Raw genomic sequence first — 20,101 nt, 5'->3', positions numbered from 1 at the left:
GGGACATAGTATGCTGAGGTTCCAATCATCGGGTGTGAGTTCTTCTAGCCAGATTGCGCAGATAAGCTGATGCATACGACTTATCAGCCTATCGCCTCCGGTCTTAAATAGTTCGGCGGGTAACCCGTCGGCTCCTGCTGTCTTTATATCAGCTTAAGCGTGCGTACAAGTATGGTCTGAAAGTGTCCACAATAAAGCGTTTATATGAACCGCAATTCTTATCCGACTTGGATGAAATTTTGAACAATGTCTTTAACTATGGTCTCCAACATTCAAACCAAATATGGTCTGAATCGGGCAAACAGCTTTACAAATACAGTCCATGGTGGGGGTATGTAAGATTCTACCAGGCCGAAATTAGTACACTTTTACTTGGTATTGCTGTTGGTATGAACAATTTTTTGAATCATTGAAACCAACCACCCGATTTTCAGGAAGATTCATGTATTCATTTTCGGCAAGATTCGAATTTTACATTTAGGCCTAGCTATGACTTCTATCCAAGACTTCATGAATGTGGTGGTTCATAACCAAATTCCAATATGTTCGCTGAATGTTTTACAACTAAACCTTAAACTTTTAAAATTCAACATAAAAATTTAATATCTGTTATATTTACATATAAGCTTTTATTCGACTCCATCAGGAATATTCAAATTTCTTTAATGGCCTTTGGATGTCTAGCATCTGTTGTCACTTATTTTATGACCAAGTATGTATTTCTTCCTTTGAATCGATTTCTTGTTTCTTGCTCAAGAAGGATACATCGATGAAACACTTTGGCAAATTGAAAATGCTATCAGGATACCGGAAATCTTGTCTCTTTTTGTACTCTTTCAACATTTAATAGCAACGATATATGTATAGTGTTCTTTTTCAATTCATGGCAAGCACACACTTACGACCCATTGATTTTTTACACAAGGGACACGCACACACACACGTATATGATCATTGGCAATCATATGTATGTATACTGTGGAAGTGACTATCTTCTTTTGCAATAAGTCTAAGTGTCATTTGTCACTTTTATGACAAGATGGTGTTAATGTTATGACAACAATAATTTTATATACATTCAAAATGGAATATGGTAATGATGTTTTTTTTTTGTTTTTCTTCTTCGGAATAAATGTGTCAATAAATAAGTAGGTCGTTTAAAATAAGAGTTTTTCTGATGGAATAATACCTTATTGGGCTTTTCCGCTTAAATTTCAACTTCTTAAACGGTTAATTAAGGCTGTAGGGTCCTTTCGTTTAATAGGACATTGAGAACTGTAAATAAAGGCTACATATTGGGTTGCCCAAAAAGTAATTACGGATTTTTTAAAAGAAAGTAAATGCATTTTTAATAAAACTTAGAATGAACTTTAATCAAATATACTTTTTTTACACTTTTTTTCTAAAGCAAGCAAAAAGTAACAGCTGAAAACTGACAGAAGAAAGAATGCAATTACAGAGTCACAAGCTGCGAAAAAATTTGTCAACGCCGACTATATGAAAAATCCGCAATTACTTTTTGGGCAACCCAATATAAACTGACCTTTACCAGTACTCGAAACAAGAAGCGCCAAGGGCAGTTCGATGTAAGTTTTAGCTTAATGATGAGGGACCACCTCTCTATTGGCTAGTGCAAACATTTGTTGGTCTGACGAAATCACATCAACTTTCGAAGGAGGAAAGTTTGGCGCTTCAAAGTTTCCACATATATTTCCTATTTGTGTAGGTCGGCTGGGATTGCAAATGGGCCAAATCGGTCCACGTTTTGACATAGCTGTTATATAAACCGATTTAGGATGATGAATCCTAGACCCTCTATTCTCATCCGATTTTGATGACCTCCTGATCTTGGTTGAGGGGCAGTCTCGTGCTGCTCTTGAACGCCTGGGTGAGGAGGCCATGCGCATGGTAAGGGTGTTGAGGTGGCTGCTGGAAAGACAGTTTTGATGCTGTTTAAGGTCAGCCTCCGCTCATTAGAGCTGCTCCGTTATCATTGCGATACTCGCCGCGGCTCAAGTACCTTGGTGTAGTTGTGTCGGAGAGGTTGAGTTTTCTGGCCCATTTGGACCGCGGTGGCAGTTATGCTTAGGCGCATTCTGAGGAGTGACTGGGGTCTGAGCAGGCGTGCTAGACAGACTATATATGCGGGACTATTTGTTGCCTGTGCAACCTATGGCGCGCCTATATATTGGGTTGCCCAAAAAGGAATTGCGGATTTTTAAAAAGAAAGTAAATGCATTTTTAATAAGCTAAAAGTAACAGCTGATAACTGACAGAAGAAAGAATGCAATTACAGAGTCACAAGCCGTGGAAAAAAAATGGCAACGACGACTATATTAAAAATCCGCAATTACTTTTTGGGCAACCCATATATCGGGCAGTCATGAATGTTTATGGACTTGAGAAGGTGACTTCTTGCCAGAGGTCGGCTATGTTGGCCTGTCTCCTCAGTTGCGATGCAGGTATTGTTGGGTGCGGCGCCCCTTCACTTGGAGGTGATTCGTCGCGCGGTTTTGTATAAGTCTAGGAGGGGTCTACCGGTTGCTGAAAGGGATTGGCTTCCTGATTCGGATCTGGCGAATGCAAATGTTAGACAGCTGAAGGCACACCTTTTGAAGTGCCTTTATGATAGGTGGGGGACACGTTGGACTGACAGTGACAATGGATGGGTTACTTACCGATTTATTGGGGACGCGACGTTCGTAGTGGACACACCCGATTTTGGCTTTGGCCTAAGTCTTGGGTTTTTATTGACAGGACATGGCTTTCTCTCAATACATTTTTGCATAAGAGGGGTCTGGCGTCGACTGCAGGTTGTCCTGCCTGCGGGGATGTGGTTGAGGACGGGCTGCACTTACTGACTGAGTGCCTGTACTATTCGGACATCAGGCACTTAGTCGCTATGGATAGGGGGTGTAGGATTTGAGCAGGGCCTTGTTGGACACTGGGACGTTTGCAAGGTTGGCCACCTTTGCGAGGGCGGTGTTTGATAGGAGGAGGATGTTAGATGAGCGGTGATAGGCATCTAGCGAGGTCGTTCGATGGTTGGGCTCTTGATGTTTGTCCGTTTTTGTCCGTAGTGGGAAGTGTCTGTTCTTGTCCGTCCGTATTGTCCGTCATGTCCGTATAGGGTCTTTTTTGTCTGCTTTTGTCCGTATAGGGTTTTCGTCCGTGTTCATGTCCGTGTTTGGGTATTTTGTCAGTTTTTAAATCCGTATTGGGTTTTAGTCCGTTTTTTGTTGGCGACCATGTTTAGATATTGGTGGAGGTGGTGGTTTTGGGGGGGTGGGGGTTAGGTGAAATAGTTTTGCCCGTTTTCCTTTCAGGTGACCAGTCCGGAACCGTTTGGGGTTCAACTGGTAGTAGCTTCGGCTAAGAGGTCTGACTGGGGTCCTTAATCTGGTACCACGAGAGTCGGGAGCCCCTGGGATTTCAATCCCAGCCCGACTATGGTGAGGCCCCAGTGGGGAGTAACGTGGTGGTTGTAGTTTGAACCAAAGTTGCAGGTAGAGCGCAACCGCGATGTGGAGTTGCATTGCAACCGGGTGCCGTGACCCATTGATCGAAAGGAGTTTTAGATAGTGCTCCGCCCCTAACCAAGGGGGAGAACACGTCCAAACAACGTCAACTCGAATTGGTACCCATGCATTGCTTAGGCTATGTGTGGGGGCGTTGGTGGACGCATTATATTCACCCGGGGTTAAGAGCCCTGCAGGATTAGACCAACGCGGCTGTTGCCTGCATTAAACACCATTAGGACTTTCTCATCAGATTTGGCTGAAAGACATCATTAGGTGTTTTCTTTTGACTTCCAATAATTGTGCCAAGAATGATTCAAATCGGTTCATAACTTGATATCTTCTTTTTCCCCCCCTTCCCTAATATTCAGAAACGCCAGATCTCGGAAATGGTTGGTGCGATTTAAGCCAATTTTTGTGTGTTCTCTTATAGTAACCTAAAAACATCCAAATTTCAGATGAGGTACCTATGGGGGCCGCCTAACCCCCAAAACTTACCAAACATATATGAACACCAATCACGACGATATGGGACTCGAATGAAAGGTATTTAAGATTTGCATACGTATCTGATATCCAATTGTCGGACTAAGCGTTTGGGGGCCACTCCAACCCCCAAAACACCCCTAAATCGGTCATATTTACCGACCATGGCAATATGGGACTCAAATGAAAAGTATTTACGAGTAGAATATAATAATCTGATATCAAAATGTGAGACCAAGGGTTGGCGGGCGGCCCCTTTCTAAAAATACCCCCAAACAGGACTTATATATTGACCATCGCAATATGGGGCTCAAATATAAGGTATTGTAGTGTAGAATACGAATATGATATCCTAATGTGGAACCACAAAAAACACCCCCCAAATATTAAAAATTTACAAGCATAGCAATATGGGGCTCAAATGAAAGGTCTTTGGAAGTACCCCACGAATCTGATATCAATATTCGGGAAAAACTTTCTATGGACCCAACCCACCACAAAACACAACCCAAATAGGAAATATTTGCTGACCATTGCCATATGGGGCTCCAATAAGAGGTACTTTAGAGTTGCATACGAAGCTCATATATATTTTCAAAGAAAGTCACTGAATGGCCGCCCCATCCCCTCAAAACACCCCCCAAACCGGACATGTTTGCCGACTATGCAAATATGGTTCGCAACTGAAAGGTATTTTGGAGTAGACCACGAATCTGATGTCAGTATTCGGGAAAAACTTTCTATGGACCCAACCAACCCCAAAACACCAGCCAAATAGGAAATATTTGCTGACCATTGCAATATGAGGCTCCAGTAAGAAGTTCTTTAGAGTAGAATACAAAGTCGATATATATTTTTTATCCCCCCAGAACACCCCCAAACCGGACATGTTTTTTCAGGGCTAAGTGTTTCGGGGGACAACACCAATCCCCAAAACACACCCAACTCGGACATATTTACCGACCAAGACAATGTGCGGCTCCAACGAAAACTTTTGGGGAGTAGAGCACGAAATTGATACCCATTTTCGGGACAAATTTTCTGGGAGTCTACCCCTTCCCAAAAACACACCACAAACAGCAATCACTTATTGACCATCGTATTATGGGGCTAGGGTAAAGGTATTTGGGGGTAAAATACGAATCTGATACCCAAATGTGGGACAATGTATTTGGGGCATCGCCCCTTCCCCAAGAGTACAAATTTACCCACCAAATGAAAGGTATTTGAGATAAGAAAACAAATATGATAACCAATTTTGGGGCCAAATGATTGGGGTACGCCTCATCCCATAAACTTCCCTCTTACCAATGACAACATGGGATTTAAATAAATGGTATTTGAGAGAAGAGCACGATGCGAATATTTTTTTTTCATTTCTGGGGGCCAACTCACCCCGAAAACACTCATAAATCGGACATACATATTAACGGGTCAAGGCAATATGGGACTCAAATGAGAGGTATTTGGGAGTAGATCACGAAATTGACAGTATAGTGGTATATATCACAAATTCTTCACATCTCCAGACTACGTTGAAAAATGTCAAAAGTCTCTTAGTGTATATGCTACTAATAAAAGAATTTAAAACTTTCCTTTCGGAATAGCAAATGCAGCCCAATCTTGCATAAGAATTCAAAAGCCCTATTCAAAAAGACACCGACTACAACATTTTTTTTTGATAGCAAAACATTTGTTTTTCATCATTGCCGCTATCACTACTAGCAGGCAACGTTGAATGAATTCATACTTAACAAGAAAAATAACCACTTTGCTTGTTTTGTGTGTTGCTTTTAAGTGCTTACAACATACCGCTTGCTCATCTGATGTGCCAGTTGTCGTATACGCAACGCAATGAGTACAACACAAATAAGGTTTGTCATACGCACCCACATACCCATGGCTCTATGCATGTTTTCACACTAAAACACTTCCCTTTAAAATGGATATTCAAATAGAGCGCAAACATGCACTCACACACACAACACACACAGATATTTCGAATGTAACAAAACACAGTTGAGAATGGGTAGAATAGCAAACGTTGGTCTACACACAGACCGACATGCGTGATTCATCTACCTATGGCAGCATACAAAAAACCTGTGCGTGTTGATATAGTACAGCAAAATATTGACAGTTGCACTTAGAGTTGCCGCTTTGCTTTATGCCATTGCTTTAAGGTTTATGGTGGTTTAATGCAAGAACCAAGCAAATTAAAAAAACTAATTTAAAGTAGTTTTGCAAAGATTTTCGATTGAAATTAATTTAGACAATTTTATCAGCGCCTTGGTTTAATGAGCTTCTTGTTGAACCGTATATAATGAACTTTGCTTACTAACCTATTCCATAGGAAACACTGGACTGCACCATATCAACTGCCAACCATTCTATCATTCTGGTAGTCGGCCGAGAACCTGCGTTAGTTGTCATAAAAATTTAAATAATATATTTTCCCCGGGGTTTTCAAAGTCGGATGCAACAGTGGTGAGACAGGGAGGCGGTGGAGCATACCTGGCAACACTTTATCTGCCTTTTGACTCTCCGACAACGCCACCCACATCGGAGCTGCAACGGCTGGTGAGAAAGGCAAAACAGATAGGAATTGGGGTACTAATAGGGTGCGATGCGAACTCTCACCACATTTCGTGGGGTGGTACGAACAATAATAAGTGGGGTCAAGCCCTGGCATAGTTCTTGAATACTGACGACACTTGAATACTTAACACTTCATATGGCAACATCGATATCTATGTTAATAGGATTAGGGAAGAGGTCTTAGATGTGAAGATATGTTCTGAAAGTCTTTCTCTGACCATCGATACATAAGGCTTAGAATCGCACGGCCAGCGGCAAATCCGGAATAAGTTAAAAACCAACTGGACAAAATTCGAAAGACTACTCTGAAGAAGACTTGGGCAAGATAATTTAAATTGTCCAAGCATAGAAGATATTGACGACAATGTCTACAGGCTTACGACCACTTTTGGAGTCTTTCGAAGATAGTTGTCCTCTTCGAGAAAGAAAATCACCTCAAGAAAACCCCTGGATGACCGGGGAGATTCGCAACATAGGGAAAAAGGACCGCAGACTGTATAAGAGAGCTCGTCGTAAAAAAACGGAAGTACATTGGGATGTGTATGTGTAGGCTAGTACCAACATTAATAAGCGGGGCCAATCCCTGGCATGGAGGCCATCGTAGCGCAGAGGTTAGCATGTCCGCATATGACGTTGAAAGCCGGGGTTCGTATCCTGGCGAGACCATCACAAAAAAAATTTCAGCGGTGGTTTTCCCTTCCTAATGCTTGCAACATTTCTGAGGTACAATGCCATGTAAAACTTCTCTCCAAAGAGGTGTCGCACTGCGGCACGCCGTTCGGACTCGGCTATAAAAAGTAGGCCCCTTATCATTGAGCTTAAAACTTGAATCGGACTGCACTCATTGATATGTGAGAAGTCTGCTCCTGTTCCTTGGTGGATTAATGTGGATGTTAATGGGCAAAATTTGCAAGACCTGGCAAAGTTCTTCAATACTAACGACCACTTAAAATGGTACACCATTATCTTTGTTAATAGGATTAGGGAAGAGGTTTTAGATGTGACGATATGTACTGCAAATCTTTATCTGACCATCGCAACATTAGGTTTAAAATCGCACGGCCAGCGTCGAAACCGATCAGCTTCCGGAGTAAGTTGAAAACCAACTGGACATAATTCGGAAGACTAATGAGAAGAAGAATTGGCAAGACAATTGAGATTGTCCAAGCATAGAAGACATTGACGACAATGTCAACAGGATTACGACGAATATAGGTGTCCTCTTCGGGAAAGGAAATCAGCCCAGGAAAACCCTGGATGACTGGGGAGATTCGCAATATTGAGAAAGAGGTCCGCAGACTTTTTAAAAGACTTTTTAATAAGATTACTAGAGCGCCAAAAACGTGCCTCCTGGAAGCTTTTCTGCGATCAGGTCGATAGCGTTAATGACGCCGCCAAGATAAAAAATTTCTCTCAAAAACCAATGTCCAAACTGGAACTTTAGAAGACAACATGGGAGTGAGAGCAGTGGCAACTGAGGACATGTTGAGGCTTTCGATGAAAACCCATTTTCCACAGCATACAACGGAATTCATGGAGATACCGAAATCTTGGAATAATGACGTTGATCGAAGGTTTATAATAACGGAATTTATGGCGAAAGAATTCTTGAGAAGCTACAAACCATTTAAGTCGCCAGGACCTGATGGGATATTTTCGGCATTACTACAGAAAGAGGTGGACTATCTGGCGCCCCACCTGGCCAATATTTTCACAGCGTGCCTAGGACTTGCATATACTCCGAAAGCCTGCCAGGAGGCAAGGGTGGTGTTTATATCCAAGCCCGGCAAGCCAAGTTATGCGACACCAAAGGCTTACAGACCTATAAGACTTACGACCTTTCTACGCAAAACCATGGAACGTATTAAGGACACCATGATAATGAGTTGGAAATCCAGGAAACTATTGAAATACAAACAGCATGCCTATGTCAAGGGAAAGTCGGTGGAGACTGCCTTGCACAAAATTGTGCATAAAATAGAAAAATCTTTCGATGCCAAAACGTACACACAGGCAGTATGCATAGACATCAAATGGACTTTCAACAATGTGCGGCCTGACACACATCTCCAATCCTTAGACTAGAATCGGGTGGACCCAGTCCTTAGAGACTAGATAAACCACCTCAGCTCTAACCATTTAAAATTAAAAAAAAAATCTCTATCCGTTCTCACACGGCATATTTTTTACTAGTATTTTTTGTCATTTCGTCATCTGCATCTACTTTTTCACCTTTTTCTTCCATTCGCCTTAGTGTGGTAAGGTCCTCCTGCTTTTGGAATGAAAGTGAGTTTTGCGTACCTCTATTCCACCAAGTATATCTCCCTAAGCCAAGGAACCAGTCTATGGGACTCAGCTTGTACTTTGAGTTGGAGTTAAACCTGTTTATTGTCCCATGACATAAACATAAAGGAGAAAATGGAACAAGGCACGCCACAGGGGACATTTCATCGCCACTTCTATGGATGACCACCATAAATGACATATAACGGATGCTGACTGAGGAGGGATTTGAACCCGTCTGCTTTGCAGATGATGTTCTAATACTTCTGAGGGGTAAGTATCCGAATCAGATATGCAGAAGTGCCGAAAGGGTTATACACATGGCACACGACTGGGCCTCAATGTTATCCCAGTAAAAAACCAAAATCTGCTTGTTCACGGGGAAGTCAAAGCTGGGTCAATTGACACACTACGTTTCCTCAATAGAACGATTTTGATATCTGATAAGGTCAAATAATTAGGTGTGATCTTGGATAGGAAACTTATTTGGCACAACTTCACATTCGGGAGCGTATCATTCATTTCCCCTTACTCCGTTTTCGCCCAGCACCCAAACGATGCGGATTTTGCCATCCTCAAAGAAGGCGTTAATCTCCTTCTTACACTGCAAGAATGTTCGTGACCTTACCGTTCTGGTTTTTATTGCCTTTATGGCCTCGTGGTGTTAGCACCACACCACTTCACGCATTTGTGATCGCTCGGATCTCCGTTTGTAGGACCGTATTATGGTCAGGCAGTCTAAAACAGATCTCAGTCCGTGGGTTCTCAATGTAGACCCCCAGGCCCACTCTGTCCTCAAGCTTTGATCCACCCGTGTAACATGATCTCCTAGATGCAATACTAGGGTCCAAGACTGTGTCGATGGCAGCAGTGCCTTGCACTCGACTTCATGGTTCATTCGATTATACCGCGATAGTATGAACTGCTCCTATCTTCAATCCATTCTCCCATCGCCTTAAGTCTCATGGCCGCAGTGGCTGTCTTGCATTCATTCTGTATGTCAATGGGTCGGATATCTAGAATAGTCTCCAGTGCCCTAGTGGGCGCGGTCCTCATCACTTCGCTTAAAATGGCATAGTACCTCATAAATATTGCCAGCATTATGAGGGGATAACCATGGCTGAAAATTCTTTTCTGGTGTTCTAACCAGGATTCATGATCAGCGTCATGGTAGCGGTGGCCAGGCCACTGACAGTAAACAAGCCATTAGGGCAGAAACAACCTGAACGGTAAGATAACGAACTGTCTGGGAATGTAAGAAAGCCTTCTCTGAGGATGGCAAAATTAGCTTCGTTTGAGTGCCGGGCCATAACGAAGTAAAGGGGAATGAAAAAGCAGAAGATTTGGTAGTGGAGGCCAGAGAACTGACGTCAATAAAAACTAGCTTAGTTTGAATGACGGGCCATAACGAAGTAAAGGGGAATGAAAAAGCAGAGGATTTGGTAGTGGAGGCCAGAGAGATGTTCAGTGTGTTACGATTTTCATGGTACCCTATAAGGCTACCATGAAATTGTTTTCTGAATCGGTCCTTAACCTCTTAAAGCTAGCATATAAACCGATCTCCCGATCTCTCTTCTTGACCCTCTATTAGGCTAGCCTGAATTTTTGGACAATGGCTTCTACTATGGTGTCTAACATCCAAACCAAATATGGCCCAAATCGGTCCATAACTTGATATAGCTCTAATATCACAGCAATTCTTATCCATTATTCTTTGTTTGCCTATAAAGAGATACTGGACAAACTTAGCACTGTTGTATTTATTTGTATATTTTTATACCCACCACCGAAGGATGGGGGTATATTCAGTTTGTCATTCCGTTTGCAACACATCGAAATATCCATTTCCGACCCTCTTGATCCGACCCTTCTTGATCAGCGTAAAAATCTAAGACGATCTAGCCATGTCCGTCCGCCTGTCCGTATGTCCGTCTGTCTGTTGAAATCAGGCTACAGTCTTTAAAAATAGAAATATTGAGCTGTAAGTTCGAAGATGGGCTATATCGGACTATATCTTGATAAAGCCCTCATATAGACCGATCCGCCGATTTAGGGTATTTGGGCCGTAAAAGACTCATTTGTTATCCGATTTGGCTGAAATTTGGGACAGTGAGTTGTGTAAGGCCCTTCGACACCCTTCTACAATTTGGTCCAGATCGGTTCAGATTTGGATATAGCTGTCATATAGACCGATCCGCCGATTTAGGGTCTTAGGCCCGTAAAAGCCACATTTATTATCCGATTTTGCTGAAATTTGGGACAGTGTGTTGTGTTAGGTCCTTCAACACCCTTCTCCAATTTGGCTCAGATCTGTTCAGATTTGGATATAGCTGTCATATAGACCGATCCGCCAATTTAGGGTCTTAGGACCATAAAAGGAGCATTTATTGTCCGATTTTGCCAAAATTTGGGACAGTGTGTTGTGTTAAGCCCTTCAACACCCTTCTTCAATTTGGCCCAGATCGGTTTAGATTTGGATATAGCTACCATATAGACCAATCTCTCGATTTAAGGTCTTGCGCCCATAAAAGGCCCATTTATTGTCCGATTTTGCCAAAATTTGGGACAGTGAGTTGTGTTAAGTCCTTCGACACCCTTTTTCAATTTGGCTCAGATCGGTCCAGATTTGTATATAGTTGCCATATAGACCGATCTCTCCATTTAAAGTTTTGGCCCCATAAAAGGCGCATTTATTGCCCGATTTCGCCGAAATTTGTCAAAGTGAGTAGCGTTAGGCTCTTCGAAAACTTTTTGCAATTTGGCCCAGATCGGTTCAGATTCGGAAATACCTGCCATATAGACCGATCTCTCGATTTAAAGTTCTGGCCCCATAAAAGGCACATTTATAATCCGATTTCGGTTAAATTTGACACATCCGTATCGGATATGGTTGAGATCGGTCTATTTTTGGATATGGCTAACAAAAAGACCAATATTTTGTTCTACAAAATTGAACAATGACTTGTACTTAGTAGACCACTCAATGTTCGTGTCAAATTTAATCCAAATCGGTCCATTTTTCGGTATATCTGCTATGTGGGCATAAATTATTCATTTTTTACCGGATTATGACGAAAGGTGATTTACATATATACCCGAGGTGGTGGGTATCCAAAGTTTGGCCCGGCCGAACTTAATGCCTTTTTTACTTGTTTTTTATGCAGTGAAAACTTTTTCTTTTCACATAAACCATTTTTCATTCATTGTTAGAAAATTTCTCTAAAATATTCACTGCTTAAATTGTTGGTCTACAAAGCAAAATAGAAAGATATGAAATAAAAAGAAAAAAAGCTACTTTGTGCTTAAAGGAAATCCAACTTAAAAGTTTTCGTTTCTCTTTATGCTCCAGTTCTTTATTTAATTCAACATGTTTTGGATATTTGCAAAAATAACAAACTGCTGCAGAGAAAGAAAAAGAAAAAAGGACGGAGAAAAAAAAAAGAAAACACTCAAGTACATCTGTTTTTGCAAGTGCTGCAAATGTTTGCCTCTGTGCTAATTCACTACCATGGAGGTGGCAAATAAGAGCCAAAGGTTTCAACGAATATTTTAAATTTATTTCATACCTTGTGTGCCTTTCGTTGACAATTGCGCCGGGGCAAGTGAATTTAATCTACAACCACCAAATTCTTCTTTCTCTATGTTATAAGCAAAAATAATGTGCAAACATCGCTCCTATGTTAGAGAGATATAATTCAAAATATTTAATTACGTCGCGGTACATCATAAGATATTAATTGTTCTCTTGTGTATGGCAAACAATGACAATGAAATAAAATTTATGACGGCACACCAAAGCAAATTGAAATAGACTGCACGACACATGAGCGCATTCTAATTAAGCCAGATTCATTGCCTTGGCAGCAAAGCATAGCACACATATCATAAAGAAATTGCTTCGAGTTTTAAATTCAAGGACATTCATAATAAAAAATTTCCCTCTAAGCACAAAGAGAACAATTTGTATGTATGATCCTTGTTAGCTCCTAAGAAATCATAAATCAGAAGAACAAATGTAAGAGCATTGTTGAAGTAAAGGGTAATCCGTTAAGAGCTCTATACAAACAAAAAACAAGAAAGGCAAAAATCGAACTACCCACTATGGAGACTTGTACTAAGCCGATTTATCTAAATTGGACGACAATATTATATGGAAGCTTTATCCGTACCTAAACCGACTTTGATGAAATTTGGCAGATGTATTGTATATCTCTCATCGTTGTTGCGCTCTCAAAAACGACTGAATCGATTTTCATGAAATTTGTGCAGGTGTTGGAGTTTAGAGTACTTCATTTATTAATATTCGAAGAGGGGGGGGCGGACCTTCCCCTTTATCACAATTTTCAAAAACACCAGATCTCGGAGATGAGAGCACCGATTTAATTTAGCATGCCACCTTATGGTACCCCAAAAACACAAAATTGGTATAATATTTTGGGTTCAACTAACCGGGGGGACGCCCCTCCCGAAACTCACCCTAACGGACATGTTTACCGACTAGGACAATATGGGTATTAAATGAAAGGTATTTAAGAGTAGAGTACGAATTTGGCATAAAAATGTCACCCTTAGTGTGGGGGGGGGGTCCCCAACCCCCAAAACACCACCCAACAGGACACTCTAACGGTTTTGTGCAAAAAGGGTATCAAATGAAAGGTATTTAAAAGCAGAATACGTACTTGGCATAAAAATGTCCTCTTAAGTATCAGGGGGTTTCCCACCCCAAAAACACCACGAACCAGGACACTTTTACCGCTTTGGACACCCAAAAACACCACGAACCAGTACACTTTTACCGCTTTGGACAATATGGTTGTCCTGATAAGAGGTTTTTAAAAGTAGAGTGCTAATCGGGCATAAAATGTCTGAGGCCCCCCCCCCCCACCCACCAAAACCCCCAGCAGGACATATTTTCGATATGGAATTCAAATGAAAGGTATTTGTGAGTTAATTAAGAATACGGGTTTAAAAATTGGGTTCATATATCGAGAAGGCCGCCCCAGGCCCAAAACCGCCGTAAAAGTAGCTCCCAAAATCAAAAGTGGGCCGATCGGGACAATATGGAACTCGAATAAAAGGTTTTCGGGAGTAGAGTACGAATATGGTTTCAAAAATTGGATCCAAGTACCTAGGGCGTAGTCCCATGAGTAACGACCGATATAAAAAGTGGACCGATCCGGACAATATAGGACTCCAATGAAAGGTATTAGAGAGGTAGGGTATGAATATGATATTAAAAATTGGATCCAAGTATATAGGCCGCCGTCCCAAGCCCATAACCACCCCAAGAGTACTGTCCAAAATCAAAGTGGACCGATGGGACAATGTGGGACCCAAATGCAAGGTATTCGGGAGCACAATATCAATATGATGGCTTCAACCAGTAATTTAAGGTTTGAAGGCGCCATCTCTGAATCGTCTGCCATATATAGGGAAGCCAGTAATGAGATTTGTTAATTTCAAGGCTGGCTACTAATGAATCTTGTGTGCTTAGCGACGGAAGAAGAAAAATATTTAGACTACTCTATGCAGGAATACAGGCTCAGTGTCTCCCATTCCCTGTACCCTTGAGTAGTTTAAATCCCGGAATTCTTAGTCCACGAACGATTCCTCCACATATCCTGGATAAGAACCACGTCAAGTACTCCTAGCATCAGAAGGACCTTTTAGTGCCGCCGACTCTCAACTACCTTTCATTAAATCCCATATTGTCTCGTTACGTGTCCCTTTGGAACATAATTTTGGGGTTGACTCCTCCCCGGGAATTGAGTCAAATTTTTTTGTAAGTTTCGTATTCTACTTTAAAATATCTTTCGTTTCAGTCAGTCCCATATTCTCCGGTTCGGTGTTTATCTCCATTTGCGGCATAATTTTGGGGTGAGGCGTCCCGCCTGGGAATACACCCAAAATTTTTATAGGAGTTTCGTATTCTAATCTCATGTACCTTTCGTTTGAATCCTATATTGTCCCGATCGGTCAACATGTTCGTTTGGGGGTGGTTTTTGGGCGCCCCCTTGGGATATGACCCCTTAATTCGCACTCTACTTAAAAATGCCTATCATTTGATTCACACATTGTGATGATCCGTCAATTAACCTATTTAGGGGGGATTTATAATTTTCATATTCGTAATCTACTTCCAAGTACCATTCATTTTAACCCCCACCCTCCTTATAAGCCGATCATGTCTTATAATACCATTTTTGAAGGGTTTAGGGGGATGAGGCCACCCCCTTTGATCCCCCATTGGTTTTGAGACTTTTGGGACGGTTTTGGGCTTAGGGCGGCCACCTAGTTTCCTGGACCCATTTTTAAAGCCATATTCATACTCTACTCCCGAATACCTTTTTTATCCCAACTGGTCTCGATCCGTCCACTTTTGATTTTCGACGGAATTTTTGGGCACGGGCGGACATCTAGGCACTTTAATCCAATTTTTAGTGTCATATTCATACTCTACTCCCGAATGTCTGCATTTAGGTCCCATATTGTCCCGATCGGTCCACTTTTTATTTTTGGCAGTGCTGTTGGGGTAAGGGGGAGCGTCCGCCCGAATACCTTTTTTTTAGCCCTATCTGTCCCGATCGCTCCACTTTTGATTTTTGACGGGATTTTTGAGCGCGGGCGGACACCTAGGCACTTTAAGCCAATTTTTAGAATCATATTCATACTCTACTCCCGAATGCCCTGCATTTAAGCCCCATATTGTCCCAATCGGTCCACTTTTTATTTGTGGCGGTGCTGTTGGGGTAAGGGGGAGCGTCCGCCTCACTTTTTATTTTATACCCTATTGCTTCCTCCTCCAGACCAACCTGAAAAATCTGTGAAAATTTCAAAAAAAATCGTTTCAGTCGTTGCTTTCCTTAAAACCCTTTAACTGTTAAAGACAACTTCGTTGAAGAACAATTTCATATGTACAAGTTGCACATTATAAGGACTTGTTTCATAGATTCTTTGAAGAATATTGCGTACGACTTCAAACATTTTTCATTTCTTGATATTTGTACATCTTAAGAAAGATTTACGTCGTGAATGTCGATAAAAATGTTCACAATGAGCAATTCTTTATGCTTTATGAGCGTATGTTTGTTTGATTAGCAAAAACAGAAACAGAATGAGTACTAATAAGGAGAGAGCCAAGCGCATTACCACCCACAGTGCCATGCCATACATTTACAAAAAGACGACTAAGAGTTGTCTCTTAAAAATAAAAACGAAAAATCCTTATCACAGGAAATCTGTTCAGACAAACACCTTGAATTTGTCTGAATCGGAATTCTGTCTTTGTATGTTTGTGTGTGTGTGAGTGAGTGATGACTTACAGCAGCTGCGTTAGTGCAAATCATTGCTCAACATGGCAGCCTTGACACACAAATGTTCGTTCGCATCAATGATTGATTGATTCTGGGTTATTCAAAAGCAAATCGCACGAGGGTTAACGCAATATATCAGTCACTTACCAGGTAGTTTGGCAACAACAACAGCACCTGAAAAAACAACAGTCAATTTTAAAATTATTCCAAAAGCACATCACAGCTAAATTGACAGCAAAGTCATGGGAAAATAAATCACTAACATTTGGTGTTTTTGATTTTCGACATTTGCCCTCAGCATTTTAGAACAAATATTTCAAGGATAATTTCATGATTTCAATGGTACTGGTGGCTCATTTATTTATGTAGAGCACTTAAATGCAACGGATGAAGAGGGACGTAGGTGGTGAAATCGAAACGGGAAGTAGTTCCAAGTCGCTTGTTATACCAACAAATAGACCTAGTTGCTCTCCTTGTCATGAGTATATATAAAATGCAAAAAAAGCATTACTCAGAAGAGTAGCTTAACAAGAAAGCTATAAGAGCCGATGGGTTGCCAACTTAGTTGGGAAAGAATAGATGTGAAAAGCTGATAAAGGCTTTCGTGGTTTGTAGGGTTTCTTTCCAAACCCCCACTTCCCCACAGTTCTAGGATTCGAATATCAACAGAAGTTTTAAACTTGCAAAAAACTGCCACTACAAACTTATCTAAAGTAATGTTGCTAGACAGCATTTCGAGGCCATATGGTGATATCACTAGTGTACTCTTCCCTCGAACATCATAGTGCCTGTATTATCTTTAATACAATATAGGATGTCAAAACATATGTATCGACTATATGCAGACTAATGGTGTTCAATGCAGGCACCTGCCGCGTTGGCCTAATCCTGCAGGGCTCTTAACCCCGGGTGAATATAATGCGTCCACCAACGACCCCATACATAGCCTAAGCTATGCATGGGTACAAATTCGAGTTCACGTTGTTTGGACGTGTTCTCCCACTTGGTTGGGGGCGGAGCACTATCGAAAACTCCTTCCGATCTATGGGTCACGGCACCTGGTTGCAATGCAACTCCACATCGAGCTTGCGCTCTAATCGCGATTTGGGTCCAAACCACAGCCACCATGTTGCCGCCCACTGGGGCCTTACCATAGTCGAGCTGGAATCGAAATCCCAGGGGCTCCCGGCTCCCGTGGTACCAGATTAAGGACTCCGGTCAGACCTCGTAGCCGAAGCTACTACCAGTTGAACCCCCAACGGTTCCGGACTGGTCACCTGAAAGGAAAACGGCCAAAGCCATTTTCCCGAACCCCAACCCAAAACCCCCACCACCACCAAGATCAAAACATGGTCGCCAAAAAAAAAAGGACTAAAACCCAATACGGATGTAAAAACGGACAAAAAAACCCAAACACGGACATAAACACGGACGAGAACCCTATACGGACAAAAGCAGACAAAAAAACCCTATACGGACATGACGGACAATACGGAGGGACAAGAACAGACACTTCCCACTACGGACATAAACGGACGAGCACACAAAAAAACGGACAAACATCAAGAGCCAAACCATCGAACGACCTCGCCAGAGGCCTATCACCGCCCGCCTAACAACTTCCTCCTATCAAACACCACCCTCGCAAAGGTAGTAAACCTTACAAACGTCCCAGAGTCCAACAAGGCCCTGCTCGAATTCCACACCCCCTCTCCATAGGATATACCCATAACGACTAAGTCCCTGACGTGCGAATAGTACGGGCACTCAGTCAGTAAGTGCACCACGTCCTCAACCACACAACCGCAGGCAGGACAACCTGCAGTCGACGCCAGACCCCTCTAATGCAAAAATGCATTGAGAGAGCCATGTCCTGTCAGTAAAAACCCGAGACTCAGGCCAAAGCCAAAATCGGGTCTTTCCACTACGAACGTCGCGACCTCAATAAATCGGTAAGTAGCCCGTCCATTGTCACTGTCAGTCCAACGTGTTCTCCACCTATCATAAAGGCACTCCAAAAGGTGTGCCTTAAGCTGCCTAACATCGCCATTCGCCAGATCCGGATCAGGAAGCCAATCCCTTTCAGCAACCCGTAGACCTCTCCTAGACTTATACAAAACCGCGCGATGAATCACCTCCAAGTAAAGGGTCGCAGCACCCCACAATACCTGCATCGCATCTGAGGAGACAGTCCTACATAAAGGCGCGCACACCAACATAGCCGACCTCTGGCAAGAAGTCACCTTCTCACGTCCATGAACAGTCATGACTGCCCGATACCATAGAGGCGCGCTATAAGTTGCACAGGCAACAAATAGTCCCGCATATATAGTCCATGCAGAACGCCTGCTCAGACCCCAGTCACTCCTCAGAATGCGCCTAAGCATAACTGCCACCGCGGAAAGCCTTTCCTTTACATGATCCAAATGGGCCAGGAAACGCAACCTCTCCGACACAACTACACCAAGGTACTTGACCCGCGGCGAGTATCGCAACGATACCGCACCAGCTCTAATGAGCGGAGGACGGCTAGAAGCCAATCTGCCCTTAAGCAGCATTAGAACTGTCTTCTCAGCGGCCACCTCAACACCCACACCATCACCCCAGTGTGGGTGTTGGCTGAACAGTTCAAAATTCACCTGTTCGAGCTAGCGAGACTAGAAGCTACCTTTAAAATTCAAGGGAAACTGAAATCTGAGGGTAGTTCTCTAGCGACGTATATGATGTGTCCCGCACTAGCAGTCAGAAGCAGATCCACTTTAGGTTCTTATTTCTTTAAGAACCTGTCTGATTTAGCGGATGTGAACATTCGCAAGTTGTTGGGCTTTTTGAAGCGATATGGATGGTTTAACGGTTGGATCTAGAAGGCATCTTCCTTCTTCTGTTCCTTTGGTACCATAATGGACGAAAACGTCTAAGTGAGTCTGATGCAGACTGCCATTTAAACCTAACCTAACCTAACCTATTCCCATGCACGCCGCCATACGGTCTATGGCACAGCACATGGTTATGAACCCTGTCAAAGTGCTTAGCGACCTCCTATCGAACACCAGTAACTCCTTCGCCCTCTTTCGGTTAATAGCAGACCAGAGCGCCCTAGCGCTCCGGCACCGATCTACGGAGCAGCCATCTAATCGGGAAAGCGATTTTTATATGTGATTTTTGGTCTCGAAGTTAAATAGTCTGAGAACCTTTTCCAGAATGGAGCTGTGGTCGCATCCGTCCATCATCAGCATGTTGAGTTCATTCAGCCTGAGCGCGACCTTTGGGGTGCAATTTCAAATATAGGCCTCAAGAGGCTGCATATTCAGCTTCCAGACCTGTCTGCGGTGGGGATCTCAGTGCTCTTTTGACTCCGACGCATTATTGTCCCTGCACCTTCTCGAACTCCCTTGTACGACTCTTCTCATCCACAGCTTTCCACCATACCAGTGCCCCATACATCAATACTGGTCCCACAACGGCAGTACACGTGGGGTGCCCTTTATATTTCGGGATAGGATAAGCCCTGTGTTGCAATATATAAACTGACAGCTCTATCGTAAAGCTTGACGTTTTTGAGGTTATATGTACTCTTAACGTTTTGACATATGAGCGCTATTTGTGTTGTTTACAGTAACAAAAGAGATTCATTTCCCCAAAAAATTGAATTAAATCGTGAACATTTTCGTGCGATTATTTTTCATAACTTTCGACGTGGATTAACTCACCAACAGTGCATCGATGAACTTAATTCAATTTTTGGCGATGAAGCTCCATCAAGGACCAGTGTTTATCGATGGTATGGTGAATTCAACCGAGGTCGCAGTGCACTCTACGACGAATTTCATGAAGGTCGTCCAAATTCAGTTATTGTTCCAAAAACTATTGAGACTGTGCGCCAACTGATATTGGAAGATCGTC

At 42.5% G+C, this 20,101-nt stretch overlaps 1 protein-coding gene and 1 long non-coding RNA gene across 3 annotated transcripts in view; one reads left to right on the top strand and one right to left on the bottom strand.

The window, feature by feature from the left end:
* Positions 1–20,101, bottom strand: part of LOC106083964 (uncharacterized) — a 285,492-nt gene that overhangs the window by 130,419 nt on the left and 134,972 nt on the right. For both annotated transcript variants that reach the window (XM_013247302.2, XM_059364245.1), the window contains exon 3: positions 16,346–16,372. The gene's annotated coding sequence lies outside the window, so the exon portion shown is untranslated. The remainder of the gene's footprint in view (positions 1–16,345; positions 16,373–20,101) is intronic.
* The window catches only part of LOC131995534 (uncharacterized), a 154,539-nt gene that overhangs the window by 99,832 nt on the left and 34,606 nt on the right, over positions 1–20,101 (top strand). The gene's annotated exons all lie outside the window — the stretch shown is intronic.

Source organism: Stomoxys calcitrans, chromosome 3 (assembly GCF_963082655.1).
Source record: "Stomoxys calcitrans chromosome 3, idStoCalc2.1, whole genome shotgun sequence".
NCBI classification, from domain to species: Eukaryota; Metazoa; Arthropoda; class Insecta; order Diptera; family Muscidae; genus Stomoxys; species Stomoxys calcitrans.
Note: the sequence above shows the minus strand (reverse complement) of the source record. Positions and strands in the feature narration are given on the sequence as shown.